At 41.6% G+C, this 20596-nt stretch overlaps 1 long non-coding RNA gene across 5 annotated transcripts in view; it reads right to left on the bottom strand.

The window, feature by feature from the left end:
- The window catches only part of LOC130273143 (uncharacterized), a 144370-nt gene that overhangs the window by 33178 nt on the left and 90596 nt on the right, over positions 1-20596 (bottom strand). Inside the window, exons 1-3 of one of the 5 annotated variants that reach the window (XR_008843887.1) lie at positions 17144-17209; positions 12762-12907; positions 9071-9175 (exon numbers count right to left, since the gene is read on the bottom strand). This is a non-coding gene — a long non-coding RNA (uncharacterized LOC130273143). The other 4 variants (XR_008843889.1, XR_008843888.1, XR_008843886.1 and 1 more) reach the window with 4 other exon arrangements.

Below are 20596 nucleotides of genomic sequence, written 5' to 3'. Positions count from 1 at the left end.
GCTACTTTAATAGGCTAATTTAATAGGTTCATCCAGTGCTGTTTTCAGGCTGTATTCACACATTGTACTTTTCTTTTTTGTAGTAATGTTGTGGTAAAGCTGTGACATTTTTGCCGCAATTTTCAACTTTAAATAAAAAGAAACTTGAAAACTATCTTATGTTTCTGTATTAGGTGGAACACAGCGATGCTGGGTAAATGCTTTATATGTGTCGGCACACCATCAAATGCAGTGGTCTCAAACTGTGGCCCTCCAGATGTTGCAAAACTTCAACTCCCAGCACACCCAGACAGCCGTTGGCTGTCCGGGCATGCTGGGAGTTGAAGTTTTGAAACATCTGGAGGGCCACAGTTTGAGACCACTGATCTAATGACTGTCAGGTAAGCAAATGTTTGTCTAAAAGCTATCTGCTGAGTATGGTCAGTATTAAAGGTGTACTAGGGATGGAAAACTATGTTTTCAAATCAACTGGTGCCAAAAAGTTGTACAGATTTGCAATTTAGCTCTCTTCTGACACCTCTGTTCATGTTAGGAACTGTCCAGAGCAGGAGAGGTTTGCTATCGAGATTTTCTCCTGCTCTGGACAGGAGAGAGTTGGACAGGAGAGAAGTCTGACATAGACAGAGGTGGCAGCAGAGAGCACTTTACTCAGACTGGAAAGAACTACACAACTTCCTCTGAAGCATACAGCGGCTGATAAGTAGAAGACTTAAAATTTATAAATAGAAGTAATTGACACATCTGTATAACTTTCTGGCACCAGTTGATCTGATACATTTTTTTCCTCCTAAGTACCCCTTTAAGCTGGCCATACATCTTAGGTAGCTGATAACTATCTCTCCTAATGTATCCCTTTCATACACATGCATGCTTGGTACAGCTGAGGGGGCACAACCATTATCTGCCAAGGGAATGTTGGGAGGCACCCATACACGTTCGATAGCTAAACAGGCCTGCCTAAATTACCAGGATCGGCAAACAAAAATCTTATGTGTATGACCAGTTATAGGCTGGATTTTGAATGTAAAAAGAATCGCAAGGCATAGAGTATATGCCTCATTGCTCAGTCTACAGACTTTAGGATGCAAATGTAAATGTGCCAAGTTAAAACAGTATACAGTTTCCCATATGGAACCGTATACATGTGTGTTTCCCATTGACTTCCATGTTAAAAAAAAAACGTATGCGGTTGCAGTACGGTTTTTAAACCGGAGTCAAAAACGTGGTCAACCATGGTTTTGACTCCGGTTTAAAAACCGTACTGAAACCGCATAGGTTTTTTTTAACCCCTTAAGGACTCAGCCCATTTGGACCTTAAGGACTCTTATTGGACCTTTGGACCTTAAGGACTTTTATTTTTACGTTTTCGTTTTTTCCTCCTCCCCTTCAAAAAATCATAACTCTTTTATATTTTCATCCACAGACTAGTATGAGAGCTTGTTTTTTGCGCGATCAGTTGTTTGTTGTAATGCCATCCCTCACTTTATCATAAAATGTATGATGCAACCAAAAAAATACTATTTGTGTGGGGAAATTAAAAAGAAAACCGCAATTTGGCCAATTTTGGAAGGTTTTGTTCTCATGCCGTACAATTTATGGTAAAAATGACATGTGTTTTTTATTCTCTGGGTCAATACAATTAAAATGATCCCCATGATTATACACTTTTCTATTACTGTTGCGCTTAAAAAAAATCTATTTAACCAAATTAGTACGTTTAAAATCCCTCTATTTGAAGACCTATAACTTTTTCATTTTTCCGTATAAGCGGTGGTATGAGGGCTCATTTTTTGCGCCGTTTTCTGTACTTTTTATTAATACCATACTTGCTTATAAAAAACTTTTATTAAATTTTTTATAATTTTTTTTTAATAAAATGTTATTAAAAAAAGCAGCTATTTTGGACTTTTTTTTTTACGTTCACGCCGTTCACCGTACACGATCATTTACATTTTATTTTAATAGTTCGGATATTTACGCACGCGGCGATACCAAATATGTATATAAAATATTTTTTTTTACACTTTTTGGGGGTAAAATAGGCAAATTGGGCCAATTTACGTTTTTATTGGGGGAGGGGGTTTTTCACATTTTTTTACTAAATTTTTTTACTTTTGTAACTTTTATTTTTACTCTTTAATAGTCCCCATAGGGGACTATTTACAGCAATCACTCAATTGCTAATCCTGTTCAGTGCTATGTATAGGACATAGCACTGATCAGGGTTATCGGTGATCTTCTGCTGTGGTCTGCGGGAAGGCAGATCAGAGCAGAAGACTCCCGGAAGGCAGCGGCTGCCGTGCAGGATGATCGGATCGCCGCGGCAGCGCTGCGGGCGATCCGATCATCCTGTTAAGTGACCTCGATGCTGCAGATGCCGTGATCGGTATTGATCACGGCATCTGAGGGGTTAATGGCGGACATCCGCAGGATCGCGGGTGTCCGCCATTACCGGCGGGTCCCTGGCTGCCATCCACAGCCGGGACCTGCCGCGCATGATGCCGGCATCGCTCCGATGCCCGCGGTTATGCCCAGGACGTAAATGTACGTCCTGGTGCGTTAAGTACCACGTCACCAGGACGTACATTTACGTCCTGCATCGTTAAGGGGTTAAACATGGAAGTCAATGGGAAACGCACATGTATACAGTTCCATATGGGAAACCGTATACGGTTATTACTTTGCACATGCGGATTTGCATCCTAAAGTCCCTACCCAACACCCCTCCCATTAAAAATGGACAAAATTATCAAAAACGTATGTTTTTTTTCTTATAAAAACGGACGGAACTGAATGCACTTTTAAAAACAGTATACTGTTCAAAAACGCATATGGTTTACCTTTTCCCCATACTGTTTCATCCGTTTTTTTTGCCATATGGTTTTCTTTAGAAAAACTGATTGAAAACAGTATGGCAAAAACGTGATGTGAATCCAGCCTGAAATTGATTTGTGTTAATAACTGATATATTTTTTGGGGCGCCTGGTTGAAACTTGTTTGTCACTAGGTGTACTTAGATTAAAAAGAAGACGTAAAACCAAGTGCCCCAAGCAAGTTATAAGCTGTCAACATAGAAAAAAAAAACGTACCAGATAAGTGCCTGCAAAAATAAGATGAAATATATACAGTTAATCCAATTGGCGCCCTGTTCTCTATTGTATAAAGACTCATTTGGATTGCTTTGTACATAATACTTAACAAAGTATGTGATCTTATACACCTTACAAATATCACTCATGCTGGAACAACCTCATCCCCGTAAAATGCAGAAAATCATCTCTATATAAAAAGTCTAAAACAAAATCCCATATAAACACTGAGTTAAATCATAAAGGACGCTTTTATGACTCAGTAAAAATTTCAACTTCGGTACTTGCCCTTACCTAACCTGCTGCAATAGAAAAATAGATTTTAAAGAATACAGGGAAAGAGGATGATATTCCTAAAAATATCTAGAAATAACCCCATATTCTGTAGATTTACCAAACATCCATTGTACTATGACCAGGTACATCTAACTGTAATGGTCTGTCATACTACTGATGGAAGTTCATAAAAGTCAAATTAGTTGAATCAGAAGAACCATGTATTTTATATTTTAGGAGGGTACTTTGTATGCCTTGCAGCTTAGTGAACATTCTCTTGGCTGGGTGCAGAATGTCCTACGTCTGGCCCAGCGTATGTTAAAGGGGTACTCCGGTGGAAAACAAATGTTTTCAAATCAACTGGTTCCAGAAAGTTATACTAATTTGTAAATGACTTCTATTTAAAAATCTTAATCCTTCCAGTACTTATCAGCTGCTGTATACTAAAGAGGAAGTTGTGTAGTTCTTTCCAGTCTGACCACAGTGCTCTCTGCTGACACCTCTGTCCATGTCAGGAACTGTCCAGAGCAGGAGAGGTTTGCTATGGGTTTTTTCTCCTGCTCTAGACAGTTCCTGACATGGACAGAGGTGTCAGCAGAGAGCACTGTGGTCAGACTGGAAAGACACAACTTTTTTCTGGAGCATACAGAAGCTGAGAAGTACAGGAAGAATTAAAGAGGTACTCTGCTGCCCCAGCGTTCGGAACATTTTGTTCCGAGTGCTTGAAGCGGGTGTCTGTAATTGTGATGTCACGGCCACACCCCTTGTGCCATCATGCCACACCCACTCCAAGCAAGTCTATGGGAGGAGATATTGACGGCCGCCATGCCCCTACCATAGACTTGCATTAAGGGGGCGTGACGTGCTGTCACTAAAGGGTGAGTCCGTGACATCACATCCCCCGCCACCAGAAACGGCGACGGGAGCCCCGCAATCAGACCTTTGGATAGGGGATAAGATGTCTAGGGGTGGGGTACCCTTTTGAGATTTTTAAATAGAAGTAATTTACTAATTAGTATAACTTTCTGACACCAGTTGATTTGAAAACATTTGTTTTCCACCAGAGTACCCCTTTAACTGAGCAGCTGGGCATGGAGCATTCTGCACCCTCCCAAATGAGTTTTCACTGAGCAGCTACATCGTAGCCCTATTGATGTAGAGTGCCATGGAAGCCATTTGCTGAGCAGCAAGGCATTCGCAATTATACTCAATGAACAATTCCTGGACTGAACACAGAGCATCCCATACAACATTGTTGCTTATCTTTAGACGGTCTGACACATTTACCAGATGACAGAAAGATTTTTTAATATTCAAATTTGTTCTGGAGTGATCAGTAGTGCCAGGATTCAGACAAGCATTGGTCTGATCGAGGATTGGCCATCAATAATGTAGTCCTGAAAGACCCCTTTATTTTTGGTGCAGTGTAGATACACCCAGGGGTCAAGTCCTGGAAAAAAAAAGTGTGGGAACTCTTTCACATAAGGGCTGGTCCTTCAGGACTCCTGCTAATGGGAACGGTGTTCCTGCTGTGGAAAAAGTGCAGGAACTTAGTTCCCAAGTGTTCCTGCAGGACTTAAGGCTAGACCCTAGACATCTTATCCCCTAACCTAAGGATAGGGGATAAGATGTCTGATCGCAGGGACCCCAGCGATCTCACTGCTGCACCCGGTGTTCATTTAGAGCGTCGGGTGCAGTGCCAGAGGCTCATGATTACGCGGCCACGCTCCGCTCGTGACGTCGCGGCCACACGCCCTCAATGTACGTCTATGAGAGGGGGCGGGATGGCTGTCATGCCCCCTCCCATAGACTTGCATTGAGGGAGCATGGCCCGTGACGTCACAAGCAAGACATGATCATGACATCATGAGCCTCCGTCTCGCATCGCCAGTCATCCGGCAAGGAGCGAAGTTCGCTCCATGCACCGAATGTCTGGGGTGCTGCAGCCGATATCACAGGGGTCCCCAGCGGCGGGGTCCCCAGTGGTGGGACCCCTGCGATCATACATCTTATCCCCTATCCTTTGGATAAGGGATAAGATGTCTAGGGGTAGAATACCCCTTTAAGCCCTGGATATACCCTTTTAAGGTTTAACACATAGTATTTTGGTCAGTATTTTTAAGCAAAACTAGGAGTAGAACTGAGAAACTATCATTGAAAAATGCGCACCCTTTTCTGCATTTTTTTCACTCCTGATTTTGTTAAAAAGCACTGACCAAATACTATGTGTGAACTCAACTAAACCACTGAAGGCCCCTTAAGAGAGCTCGGTGTCTTCAAGATTATGAAATCACTGCTGGGAGCCAGATAATGTAATTGAAGCTGAGCTCATCTAGTCTATTAAACGGGGGAGGAAGTGAATGAGCCCACTGCAAACCTCCCTAAACTCTCTATATGGAGGCCCTAAAGCTACTTAGGGAATAACGTGAACTAATTGCTCCAGGAGATTAAAAGACTGAAAATCCTGCAAGTGCTTAAAGTTGCCAGCAAATTAATTGATACGAAAGAGCGAAGTCCCATTTATCGGTGGAATCAGCCATTAAAGTTGCTGTGCTGTAAACAGAAGCAGGCAAGACCTTAAAAGGGAGCGCACCACCGCCAAGGGCCATGCCCTGGATTCACCTGTTCACTTCCCAATGACCTTCATGCTGCAAGGAATAGTCCAGAAAAAGCTGAAAATGATGGGAAAAGTAAATTATTGCTCTTTTGTTTTTATTACGTTTCATTGATGTTCGCGCTGATTTTGTTTGATTTTATTGCTACATAATGTCACATGCATACAAGTCTATTCCATCTCCAAAGAACCTTTCACAGAGCTGTAATCCAGCCTCCATAGACTTCTATGGCACCCTACTGCATCTGCATGTGCCTCTTCATTTCATGCCCTGTTTCCTCAGATGTCGTCTTATGGAGCTATTGTCCCCTAGAAGTTGTGTTTCTCTGTATCACAGCGCCATACTGACACATCATGTTTATGGATGTCTGCCACTAACCATACCGTACAGATAGCTTCTACCTCATACACCAACAAGGTCCACATCAGCTTGTACAATGGCTGGTAAATTTCTGCCATCAGAGTTGGTTGTTTAAGAGGAAACCCATCATCTTTACAAAGTTGTCATGGTAAAATGTCAATAGTAGACATAAGCAAATCAATCCAGAACAAATCTAATTTGTTCCACATTTAAAAAAAAGTTTAGATTTGTCGGCATCTGATTTTTTTGTGATTGAATTCAGGAAAATCTGCAAATGAGTAGGGAATCCTGTCAAAGACAAGAGTCCCCGCTCCTACGGAAACTACATCGAAGAGCAGGGACTACGGTATCCGTTTGAGAAAATTATAAGTTGGAGGAACCTTAGTTTACCATCTGTTGGTTAGTTTAAATAGATGACAGATCGGAGCCACTATGGGACCCTGGCTCTCTGAAAGGAGATGCCCTAGTACAGCACTCTGGTCTCTTTGCTCGCTCCTATAGAAATTAATGTTGCAGACGGCATGCACTCTTCTGAGAGAGACCATATCCCATTTAGGAGATCATGAGGGGTCCCAGCGGTTGGACCACCTGTGAATAGACACTTATGGCCTATTCTGTGCATACAGGATACTTAAAGGGGTACTCCGGCACTTAGACATCTTATCCCCTATACAAAGAATAGGGGATAAGATGCCTGATCGTGGGGGTCCCGCCGCTGGGGACCCCCGTGATCTTGCACGCAGCACCCCGTTAATCTGATTACTGGCGATCACGGGGGCCGGAGCATGGTGACATCATGGCTCCGCCCCCGTGTGACGTCACACTCCGCCCCCTCAATGCAAGCCTATGGGAGGGGGCGTGCAGTAATGTGCAGTTCCCGAGACAGACAGAGATGTCAGCAGAGAGCACTGTTGCCAGACAGAAAACAACAACTCAACTTCAGCAGCTGATAATTATTGAAAGGATTAAGATTTTTTAATAGAAGTAATTTACAAATCTGTTTAACTTTCTGGAGCCAGTTGATATAAAAAAAAAACTTGTTTCTTGGAATACCCCTTTAACACAAAAAAACAGAGGCCTCCTCTACCAGAGTGAGAGCATGTTCACACGACGGAATGTCTGCGCAGAATTTCGATGGAATATTCTGCACAAACATTCTGCTGCACTGTTTACACGGTGGAATCTCCGCTGCACATATTTATGTCGCAGAAATTCTGATTCCGGCATCCACAAAAAGAATAGACTTTTCTATTATTTTTGCAGATTACGCTCGGAAACGTATTGCCGTCCATGAGATGATGCATTTCCGAGCGCTCCTAGCGCCCACCGGATTATTCAAATGTGCGGACTGTCCGCCCGAAAAACATGTTTACGCCGTGTGAACATGGCCTGAGTGGAGAAGTAGCATGATGTACGGTTGACCACTGCTCCATTAACTCATTAGGGGACTGCAAAAGAGAGCTGAGTTAGCCAGGGGGATAAATTATAATTTTGGGATAGCACCTTTATTTCTGCACCCCTATAAAACAACACAGTCACATCCAGTATCATAACTGCAATGTTACAAATGTATCTGTACTAAAGAAAAGTTTGGAATGAGTTTACAAGTGTGATTGCGGGCACAGTTATCTGACAGGTGTCACTGCCAAAATAATCTGTAAAAGCAACATAATTGAGAAGTATTTAACAATCTTCTACACCAAGGTACCAATTTCTATTCATCAAAGTCGCAGACATTTTTGCAATATAGTCCTGCGAAGATCTGACATCCTCAAAGTCTACAATTTTTTTCTGATTGATGTAACACAGATAACCTGAAATAGAATTTTCGTACATTTCTCCACTGTTCCTGACTAAATGCTTGTCATACAGATCCATTATAATGTCAGCACTGTTACGGCGAATCCACACAGGACAAAAATGCTGCGGATTTCACCTGCAAATTTGCGCAGCAGATTAAAGCAGCAGACAAGTGGATTCTACACACCTCATCCACATACAACAGGCTACATAAAGCATTCTGTAGATTTTCAAACCTGGAGCACGCTCATTTTGTTGCAGACTTTTTTTTTTTTTTTTTTTACAATTTAAAGGGGTACTCCGCCCCTAGGGGATAAGATGTCTGATTGGCAGAAGGACCCCCGCGGCAGCAGGACCCCCGCGATCTCTCCTGCAGCACCCCTGTTTCTCAGCTGCACAGAGCGAGGATCTGCTCGCATTGAGGGAGCGGGGCGTGATGTCACAAGGGTGCGGAGCCGTGATGTCACGATACTCCGTCCCCTGCATCGCCCGTCATCAGCCACAGAGTGATCCTCGCTCTGTGCAGCTGAGAAACGGGGGTGCCTCAGGAGAGATCACAGGGGTCCTCAGCGGCGTGACCCCCCGAGATAGGGGATAAGATGTCTAGGGGCGGAGTACCCCTTTAATTACATTTTGACACTTTCATGTTGGGATTACACTTGGCATTTTTGCGAGAAAAAAAAACACATGGTTTATTTTTTATTTTTGGGTGGGGCAAAAAAATGCTGTGGCCAGATTTTACCCACAAGTCAATAGGGAAATATGAAATGTCAAATCCACATGGTGTTTTGGGGGCATTTTTTTCACCATTTAATGCCGTTTTTAGCCTCAGTGGCTATTTTCCAAAGTCGCAGCTTATGGAGGGTATGATGATTTTCCATGTTTTTTCTTTTTTGTCATTATCTTGCACTTTTGTTTTTTCCTACTCACCTTTTTATAGCCATAACGCTTTAAATTTTCCACCTAAAGATGAGGGCTTGTTTCTTGCGCCACCAATTGTACTTTGAAATAACATCACTCATTTTCCTGCAATATCTATGGTGAAAAAAAAAATTTTTTGTAAGGAAACATTTTAAAAAAAAAGGAAAAAAGGGATGATTCAAACTATTATTCACATGTATAATTTTTTTTTTTTTTTTACATCTAATCCATTTTTTTTTCCCCATAGAGGACTATGACATTCCATCTTTAGATTGCATACACTGAACAGTGCTGTGCCATAGAACAACATTATTCAGTGTTATCGGCGCTCCATTACTACAGACTGCTGAGGCTACATACAGTAAAGAAGCACTGATCGGAAGTGCCAGAGGCAGAAAGGGACCCTCCAGCTGTCCTCTCAGCAATTTTGTTGCGGTGGTCCAGATCAGCTCCCTGGGCTAACCGGCAACGTTTTTTTTTTTTTCCAGTTTTAGATATTGAGATCAACTTTGACTGCGGCATCTAAAGGGTTAATGCCAGACATCGGCCCAATACTCAAAGTCCGGCTTTAGCCGTGGGTCCCAGGTGCTGATAGCAACCGTGACCCACCAGATGAGAAGCATGCTCAGCTCCTAAGCACGTTTCACACAACAGGAGTGGCACAGTGGTGTACATTTAAGCCCAAATCCTGAAGTTACAGGATGAAATAATTACATAACTAGCAATAAAAAAATAACACAGGGGATAAAACACCAAAATGAAAACACACTATATACACTAGTAAACACTTTTTTCTTTCCTAGGGAGGGGGGGGGGGTGACACACAAAAACTACATCTTGGGAGTGCAAAATAAGAGGGCAGTTTTTCTGGTTAAAAAAAAAAATGCAGCCACAGAGTGGTTTAACACCCAGAATCTGTTTTGAAAAATAGTGTTTTCCATGGCTTTTATCTCTATATTTATACGCAACTTACGCAACTTTTTTGCAGCCAGATTATATTTAAGGGTGCTTTCCCTCCTGGCGTATACGCAGCGTATTTCACACTGCGCAAAATTTACGGCAGCAGCGGGAAATACGTTGCGTATTCCTTGCTCACTATACACACACACACAAGGCTTTTGGGTGGCAGCCCTATGTGTGCAGTGAGATTTGGAGGCGGAGCCGCATGTCACAGTCACGCCGGCACACGGCTCCGCCTCCAAAACTCACTACACACATAGGGCGGTTGCCAGAAAGCCTTGTGTGTGTGTGTATAGTGAGCAAGGAATACACAGCGTATTTCCGGCTGCTGCCGTAAATTTTGCGCAGCGTGAAATACGCTGCGTATACTCCAGGTGGGAACACACCCTAAAGGGGTTATCCACAATGAGGTGATTTTAGTACGTATCTGCTGGACAGTAATGGACATGCGTAGAAAGGATCTATGACTATGTTGTGAGATTACGATAATACTGAGGCTATCTTTTTGTGAACTAGGTATTTCCTGTTAAAGTTGTTCTATCAAACTACAAATCCCATAGTTCCTTATTTGTAAGTATCAGTTCACTTTCCTCCCTTCCACACATCAGCCATCCCACCCATTGAAACACAAATGGGCTGTATTCCATTTAAAAGACCACGGTTTTCTAACCTCCAGCTGTTGCAAAAGAACAATTAGTTGCAGAATGATCTTTCTACCACCCAGCGGTCGCTCCACCCATTGAAGCACCCTTTGCACACCTGACTAGTGATGTCATGTCTCGGCCGCACTGCAACCTGGGAAAACCTGAGACCTGAGTAATTTTGTATGCTGTTAAAAATAAATATTGGGGCAAAAATCACGGAAGAACTGCAAGACCACTATCACACACAGGTACAAGCACTATATTATAAACTACACTAACTTTACAGCCCCTGTAGCATATTCAGATAAAAAAATAAATAAATCTGGGAATACCCCTTTAAACAGACATTTTCTTCATCATAGGCATTTGTTCTAGAATTTTTTTCTATAGGCTCATCTATAGAATTTTAAAAACATATGTAAAAAATGCTCTAAATAAAAGTACCACCAAAAATGCCATAAAAAAGCAGGTTACATTAATTTTTTATGCATTTTAACCCACCAGAAAAGAGCACTGCATGTGGCCATACCATACGGTGAAGGACAACCAGCTACACAATTTACAGCACAGCTGAACATAGAAATAGACATAGAAATCCTGCAACCCAAACCAAGGCAAAAGTATAATTATGATTCCCAGCTTTTAATGCACTTCGGAATAGAAGACAAAGAAGAGAAAAGCTATTTGCTCCTGCCAATGATTAAAACCCTATTATGCTATCCTAATGTACCACACGTAGCACAATGTGATAGGAATACCATTTTGTGGGAAAGCAATCTCCTCCTCATTATAATTATGGCTTACAGGCCATCACCATTTGGGTGTATGCAACATATGTCGTTTTTCAGAAAGGTGCCGTTTTAACCCTTTCCTTGTTAGCTAGAATAGGCTCAGTTCATTGATACTCTATTGACTTGTCTGCATTTTCTTACTGTGGTTGTAGATCAGCCTGAGGTCACGTCATCGCAAGTATTTTCACTGCTCAAAAACATCCAAAAATCTGTTTAATTTTTTTACAATTTATTTCTATTGGATTCAATAATAAAGCGATTTTTAGTGCGCACAAACTTTCATTTTAAGGCCATAAAATTGACTTACCTTTTTTTTCGGTCAAAACGTTTTTTCATTTACATTAAAAATGGCTGAAAAACACACTTGTTTTTAGGGCAGAAAATACAAGCTATAAATAATGTGTGAACATGGTCCTGGTAGATGAACCACGTGTACCTTCTACTGAGACTTCTAAACTATGATCACACAGCGGAATTTCCGGGCAGAATTTCAAAATTCAAAACAAAATGTGGCGAGATTTATCAAAAGCTGTCCAGAGGAAAAGTTGCTAAGTTTCCCATAGCAACCAATCAGATCGCTTCTTTCATTTTTGAAAAGGCCTCTGAAAAATGAAAGAGGCGATCTGATTGGTTGCTATGGGCAACTCAGCAACTTTTCCTCTGGACAGCTTTCGATAAATCTCCCCCATTGTCTGAAATGAGGTTTGACTGTCCCATTCACAAAGCAGAATTTAGGCAGCGGAAATTCCGCATTCCACTAAATTTAAAGACCAATCTTTAACTTTGTGGAATTCCATGGTGGAATCCCATTGAAGTCAATAGGGCTTTGTAATTCAGAATTCTGTGTTTTACAGAAATTTCCCTGCAATTTTGCCATCTGAACAAAGCCCTACAGTGGAACAGGGAAATGAATGTGGACTGGTTTGGTTTTGGGCCACGCTCTAAGTACCCCATAGGATTTCAAGAATGAACTATTAGGAAATTCCTCAGATTAGAATATATCTATTTTCATATATTAACGATAACACATGTAAAATATTTACTCACTCAAATTTAAAGCCGTGATTTGACCAATAAATCGAAAACTAAACAAAAGACAGAAAAACAAAACAAAAAAAACTAATAAAATAAAAATCTCAAGAAAACCCAAAGCCATAATTGGGCTAAGTTTCCACTTAGATTTTAATTTTTTTTTCTGCTGCATAAAAAACACCAAATCGGCGGCACAGTGTCTTTTCGCAAGAAAAACGCAGCGGCCAGATATTAGCTGTAAGTCAATTGAAAATCACAAGACGCATAACTCACTTGAAATTTTTCATTGTGGCGTTTTTTTACTCTTCTCTGGCGTTTTTCGGCTTTTTTGGGGCTCTGCGGGAGATTTTCAAAATCGCAGCATGTTGAGACTATGTTGTTTTTTCCACATTTATCTTGGCAATTTCTCCCATAGAAGTCTATAGAAGAGAGAAAAAAAACATGAAAAATGAAATGTGGATCGTAGCATTAAAAGTTAAAAGGGGGGGGGGGGATTCAAAACTGACTTTCTCTTTTGTGTAGACTGCCTCAGATTTGGAGAAAAAAAAAAGTATATGCTTGCACCATGTAAGGCTACTTTCACACTGCCGTTGCTTCTCGTCGAGAACGGCTGTCAAAGTCTCTTCCCCCCCCCCCCCCTGACTTTAATGGCCGTTCTCATAACAGGGAGCAACAGCAAACAATGGTACTTGGTGGCTCTCATTTACTACTATGGGGGCCACCGGGCGCCATTATGAATAGCGGGAGAAAAAGACAGCACATGCTGTAAATATTCTTCTGCTATTCTGCACGGCTCTCCCAGCGGCTGTCACACTGTTGTGCAGAAGTGTGAAAGGGGCCTAAGACGTTTTTTTTTTTTTTTAAGTGGGCATGGCCTCAGAAAGGGGGGTTTGGCTTAAAGGGGTATTCCAGGAAAAAAAAATTATATATCAACTGGCTCCAGAAAGTTAAACAGATTTGTAAATTACTTCTATTAAAAATCTTAATCCTTTCAATAATTATCAGCTGCTGAAGTTGAGTTGTTGTTTTCTGTCTGGCAACAGTGCTCTCTGCTGACATCTCTGCTTGTCTTGGGAACTGCACAGAGTAGAAGAGGTTTGCTATGGGGATTTGCTTCTAAACTGGGCGGTTCCCGAGACACGTGTCATCAGAGAGCACTTAGACAGAAAAGAACAACTCAACTTCAGCAGCTCATAAGTACTGAAAGGATTGAGATTTTTTAATAGAAGTAATTTACAAATCTGTTTAACTTTCTGGAGCCAGTTGATATATTAAAAAAAAAGTTTTTCTCCTGGATAACCCCTTTAAATTGTGCCCCACCACCAACAAAAAAAAAAAAAAAAAAACATCTTTAATTACCGTAGATAATGTAGATTGAGAACACTGCGTCAACTGCATCAGATTTTAAACCATCTTTAAAAATTATTAAAAATGTTTTGCAGAATAGCATTTTTTTTATTTATAACACACAGTAGCAGCAGCGCTGTACACTATTCACTCAAATTGGTCCCTGCCCCTATTGGGGCTCGCAACCTAAATTTACCTATGATAACGTTTGGGAGGAAACCCATGCAAACAATAGGAGAACATACAAACTCATTGCAGATGTTGTACTTGGTGGAATTTAAACCTAGGATCCCAGCGCTGCAAGATAACAGTGCTAACCGCTAAAACACCATACTACTCAGCTGTCTCTCCTTTGTAAAACGAAGCAAGTTTTTTTTAATATGTCCCCCACAGTCCACCACTAGTGACTCCCACTCTGATCACCTGTGGCTGGGTGGTGCAGGTGATAGTGTAGGGTATCTTACTGTTAACCCTTAAATGTCGTGACGCCACGGTGTAGTTTCCTCAATGTAATGGTCCTACTGCCAACCGTCCCACAAACAGCAGGGAGTAATAACGGAATGTCCACAGCAGATTTTATGAAGTAAACTTGAAGTAACTTTACTGTATATTTTATGCAATGGCATGTAACAGAACAGTCTTTGAGAGAGAGAACCATGGTACAGGTTCCTCCAAGGTTTGCTGGGACTCCAGATTCAATGACTTTTGTTTGCTAGCCACTGTGCTACTATTTTTAGGAGTTTTGAGCTTCGAGTAGTCACACAGGATTCAGTCATTTGAGCTTTGTGTAACTCACATTTAGTGGCTGCAGATTCTTAGGCTTTGGGCCTAGCTTGAATTGATAATTTGTGCTGAGATGTGCTTCTCTGATAATCCGGAACTAAAAGACCAGAATTTAGTGGCAGCAGTCCCTTATATATTTAGGGAGTGGGACAAAAATCATTGGTCAGCATAACCTGTCAGTCCTGACCCAGTGAACTCTGGGTATCACATGACCCAAAGGTCCTTAAACCACAATACAATCAATTTAAAGCACGTGACCTCTAAGGTCCTATACAGAGGTATTCCTAAATAACATATTAAATACATAGATTTATTTATGCATGAAATAACATTTACATGAGGAGACTAGGGGTTAGTCCTAAGGAAGAGCCCCATTGTCATGGAGGGACTCTGGCTGAGAGGACTTTAGACAAAGGGACAGGACCAGGTCCTGTACCGGGACAGCACACACTTAATACATTGTTTCCCAACCAGTGTGCCTCCAGCTGTTGCAAAACTTCAACTCTCAGCATGCCCAGGCAGCCTCTGGCTGTCCGGGCATGCTGGGAGTTAAAGTTTTGCAACAGCTGGAGGCACACTGGTTGGGAAACACTGACCTAATGAATACATTTCCTTACATATCTGTCACTTCTCACCATGAGTCTTGTAATCTATCTTCGCTAAGAAAACAAAAAAAAGCCAAAAAGTCCATAATCACATAGGATCCAATAAGTGTAACGTTGAAGAGCTGCCTGAAGCAACATCTGTATCAGCCCCCAATCGGCTGCCATGAGTGGTAATGAGCAATGACTGCGTAGACAGAGAACATAAACACTTAAGCTGTCAAAGTTTCTTGTAATACATGACACAGAGATAGTTAGTGAACACATATTACCCCATTTATCACTTCACATACTAACTTGGACGACCCGGAGGCTATTTACTTAATGCACCTAAGCTGCTTAGTGAAAAATCGTCATGCGTTTTAGCGGCATATTAGGTTACGACTACCCGAAAACTACGCATTTTATCTCCATATAAAATATAATTAATGTGAAGTCCCACAAAAAAATAAATAAATAACCAAAATCGCCTTCAGGGCAAAATATAATAGGAAAAATATAGGTCCATATGGCTTGTGATGTCAACTTTAAAATGTTTAAAGTGGAAAAAAAAATAAAAAATAATAATTCCATTTGGTGGTAGGGTCTTTTTAAGGTCCCGATATGCAGCCGTAGCTTTTCTAATAGATCCAGATGTTAGGGTCGATAAAGTATAAGTATTCCATTAAAGGGGCACTTAAGCAATTTAAAGTGATGGCGTAGCAAAACGATATGCCGTAATGTTATGATCAGTGGGGGTCTGACCTCTGGGACCCTTACCGATCCAGAGAACAAAGAGACAGAGGTGTGTTTGGTATTTGGCTACCAGCTGTTCAGGAAAGTACAACATGGCTCTATTAAAGTGAATGGGGTTGTGTTGTACTGCCAGTGCCCGGGACTGTCACAGTTCAGGAAAAAATATAATATATGGTTTTGAAACAATAGACAAAATCGTGCTAGGACCCGTTGTTTTGTTCTACAAGAAAAAATCAACTGAACGGCAGCTATCAAATATGGTTCTATATGGTTTTATCATATAACACACTACACGGTCGCCATAAACCGTGGAATGAAGGCACCCTTAGGAATGAGGAATGAGCCAAAAACTGTGTGAAACTGGTTGGGACCGTATATACACATGGTTTAGAGGGGTCAAATGGTTCTTCTCTGCCGATATTAGGGCTCATTCACACCACGTTTTGTGGATACTGCAGCCAGATCTGGCAGGAGAATTTAAAAACCGTCCGCTGTCGTATCCTTGTCGGACCCACGTCGCACAACATTCATTTGAATGAGGCTAATTTTTGGACCGGATCCAATTTTGTTGCCGGACTGAAAACCGTCTACCATAGTTCAAAAATGAGCCGACCACAGTGACTATTTGAATCATTAAAGGAGAACTCCGGAATAGGAAAATTGCCAGCCATACACCCGGCAGTAAAAAATAAAGATGTACATACCTTCCTTCGCTCCCCCGTGGCCTCCGGTAACTGGCTCCGGCCTCCGCCGCAATCCTCTTCTTGGTTACCGGTGGTCAGCGAGTCATATTGCCCTCAGCCAATCACCGGCCGGCGATAGGCTGAGCGGCAGCGTGACGTTTTCAGCCCCGGCAGCAGGTGCCGGTGTAGTGAAGAATTGTGTGTCTTGAAGCGTTCTCACACTGCCGCTCAGCCTATCGCCGGCCGAGTCGGGACTTCGCTGCGGTCGGAGATTGGCTGAGTGCAGTATGACTCGCCGACCACCGGCAACCAGGAAGAGGATCGCGCCGGAGGCCGGAGACGGTTACCGGGGGCAACAGGGGAGCGAAGGAAGGTATGTACCTGTTTCATTTTTTACTGACGGGTGTATGGCGGGCAATTTTCCTATTCCAGAAATCTCCTTTAAAGTGAATGGGGTAGGTGCAGAAGGGATACGGCAGCTGCCTTTTTTTTTTAATTCTCCCACCTGATCCAGCTGCCATTGAGGGAGATTTATCAAAACCTGTCCAGAGGAAAAGTTGCTGAGTTGCCCATAGCAACCAATCAGATTGCTTCTTTCATTTTTGAACAGGCCTCTGCAAAATGAAAGAAGCGATCTGATTGGTTGCCATGGGCAACTGGGAAACTTTTCCTCTGGACAGGTTTTGATAAATCTCCCCCTATATCCCCAAAACCTAGTGTGAATGCACCCTTAATACTGTATGGTTTTCATTGACTACAATACTATAAAAATGTATACAGTAAATATACAGTCCGTTTTTTTGTTCAGCAAAAAAACGGACTGAACCTCAATACAAAATGAAAGCCAAGCTGTGATTGGTTTCTAAGGGCAACAGCGATAGGCTTTCTTTTAGGGTACGGTTCACATTGCTGCGGGTCCGCTGAGACTTCCTCTCCTACTGATCTGAAACTGATTGGGGACAAATGTATGGAAATAGTCGAAAAGTAAAACTGTCTTTGTTGTCCATAGCAGCCAATCACAGCTCAGATTTCATTTGCTAAGCTGCTCTGGTAAAATGAAAGCTGATATCTGGTTGCTATAGGCAACAGAGACAGTTTTTAGTTTTAGACTAGTGATACCCAACCAAGGTGCCTCTGGCTGTTGCAAAACTACAACTCCCAGCATGCCCGGACAGCCTTTGGCTGTCCGGGCATGCTGGGAGTTGTAGTTTTGCAACAGCTGGAGGCACCCTGGTTGGGAAGCACTGCCCTACAGTAAAAATTAGATTCTGTCCCGATTACAATGCTGTAAGGTTTTGTTTACATGGCAGTATGATCTGGTGGCACCCACTTTTTTTTTTTTTTTTTTTTTTTTTTTGGGGGGGGCAAGAGCCACCTTTAGCCTTAATCCGACCCTATACAAACCACTAGTTTTCTCCCTTCTGGTAACCGGAACTACAGGAGAACTCTAGAAGGAACATTTTGTGAGTCTTATCATCCCCCCCGTGTCTGTAAATCTTCCAAAAACAAAACCCTGTGTACTTAGAACCTATTGTATCACTAGAGATCTGTGAAAGGATTTAGCTAATCTTGTTTTACGCTTTATTGCAAGAACAAATTTCACCATTTCTAACACAGAGAAATCAGCCAGCTAGAACACAATGCAATTTAATGCCAGAACTAGAAATGAGCGCAGTTATCAAGCTACGACAAAAATGAACAGTAAGGCTGGGTTTCCACATTTTTATTGAAAAAACGCTCCAAAAAAGTCACAAATGATGCACTGCCTTTTGTTTTGGTGAAAACAAGATGTTAGCCAAAATTCAATAGGAGTTTTTTTTTCTTTGATGTTTTTTTCTTTTAACTCATCTTTGGCTTTTTTTCTGCGGTTTTGGGCACAGTGGTGGTTTTACAAAATTGCAGCATGTTGAGACTATGAGGGTTTTATTTTGGACAAAATCTTGGTGTTTCTCGCCCATAGAAATCTATGGGAGCAAAAAAAAAAAAGTAATAAAAGACTGGTTTAGCATTGGCGTTTTTAAAAGTCACATTATTAAAAAATCACATGACTTTTCATGATATAAACACAGGGAAAAAATGGTAAAATAAAAATAAAAAAAAAGACACCAAGACCAAAACCCACTAAAACGCCACAAAAACTTGAAATCTTGAGAGTGCAAAATGACAGGGCAGTTTTTTGTGGCTTTTTTCCCCCTTCAGCTCAAAAAAGCCTAATAGAAATATCTACAAAGGTGGACTTAACAATTTTATGCACTGTGGGAGGAAGTTATCATTAACACAGATGTATGCGCAATGCAAAACCTGCTATTCAAGTGTGTGTGGTTCCCAGGGAAGAGCACGCCTGTCTGCATACAGATTACCACTGACCAGGTTCTTCTTCATTCAAGTCTGTCCACGTCAAGTTCAGTCAAGTCAAGAACCGAACAGATAATGTGGGAGAAAGCCTCAGGCAACTCTGGTCCAAAAAGGTTCTTACTGGTGGTAAACCCTAACCCTGGAGCCCCTTGTGTAGAAAGTCTGGGCTGGTGGAAGCCATCTCTTCTGTCTCTAAGTCTATATCTTCTATGCTCTCTTCAATAAAGTCTAAAGTCTAGTCAAGCTCACCTTAGTCAAGTCAGCAAGTCATTTAGTCAGTCCAATTCAAGTTCAAACAGGTCTCAGCTAACTTTAAATCTCAGGTTAATCTGCAGTTCTTGTTTGTACTACAAGTTCCTGAAGTAAAGTAAAAGTGGTTTCCCTAACCAGCAACCACTTATCCTGAGTAGTGTGGGGGTTAACACTCCTGGTGTCACAAACTCTAATCCTAGACGCAACACCCCATCAGTACACAACACACCATTAAGCCCAGCTTATGACATGTGGTTTTCCCAGTTTCTGCGCAAAGCTTATCATGGTGGGCATGTCGCATCATAAATTTTTGCATATATGACAGGAAGCCTGTGGGTAGTGCACATTTATGCGCCAGCTGGCAACTGCAAATAATACATTTAGCACACAAATCAGTGCTTCTGCAAACCACGCCCCCAGAAAGAAAGATGTGTAGGGCTGAGGGCTGCACTACAGGACATAGACTGGGGGGAGGTGTTCTCAAATACTGATACAGAAGGTAAATGGGACATCTTTAAATTAACTCTAAATAACTATACAGCTAAATATATACCAAAGGGGAACAAATATAAACGATTGAAACTAAATCCTACATGGCTGACACATGATGTTAAAAGAGCAATAAACAGCAAAAAAATAGCCTTCAAAAAATACAAATCTGATGGGTCAGCGATAACATTTAAACAGTACAAGGAGCTTAATAAAATCTGTAAAAATGTAATAAAAACAGCAAAAATTCAAAATGAGAGACAGGTGGCCAAAGAAAGCAAAACTAATCCTAAATATTTTTTTAGATATATAAATGCAAAAAAACCAAGGACAGAGCATGTAGGACCCCTTAATAATGATAATGGGGAGGTTGTCACAGGCGATCAAGAGAAGGCGGAGCTACTGAATGGGTTCTTTAGTTCTGTATACACTATGGAAGAAGGAGCTGACATTGGCCAGGTCAGTGCTGGTAACACATCATGTAATGTACTGAACTGGCTTAATGTAGAGATGGTACAAGGTAAGTTAAGTGATATAAATGTAAGCAAATCCCCAGGACCGGATGGACTACACCCAAGAGTTCTTAGAGAGGTAAGTTCAGTAATATCTGTACCCCTGTTCATGATATTTAGAGATTCTCTGGTGTCTGGTATTGTGCCAAGGGACTGGCGCAAGGCGAATGTGGTGCCAATCTTCAAAAAGGGCTCTAGGTCTTCCCCAGGAAACTATAGACCGGTAAGTTTAACGTGCATTGTGGGTAAATTGTTTGAAGGACTTATAAGGGATTACATACAGGAATACATAGGGGATAATAGTATTATAAGTGATAGCCAGCATGGGTTTACTAAGGATAGAAGTTGTC

This window comes from Hyla sarda, chromosome 5 (assembly GCF_029499605.1).
Source record: "Hyla sarda isolate aHylSar1 chromosome 5, aHylSar1.hap1, whole genome shotgun sequence".
Classification (NCBI taxonomy): Eukaryota; Metazoa; Chordata; class Amphibia; order Anura; family Hylidae; genus Hyla; species Hyla sarda.
Note: the sequence above shows the minus strand (reverse complement) of the source record. Positions and strands in the feature narration are given on the sequence as shown.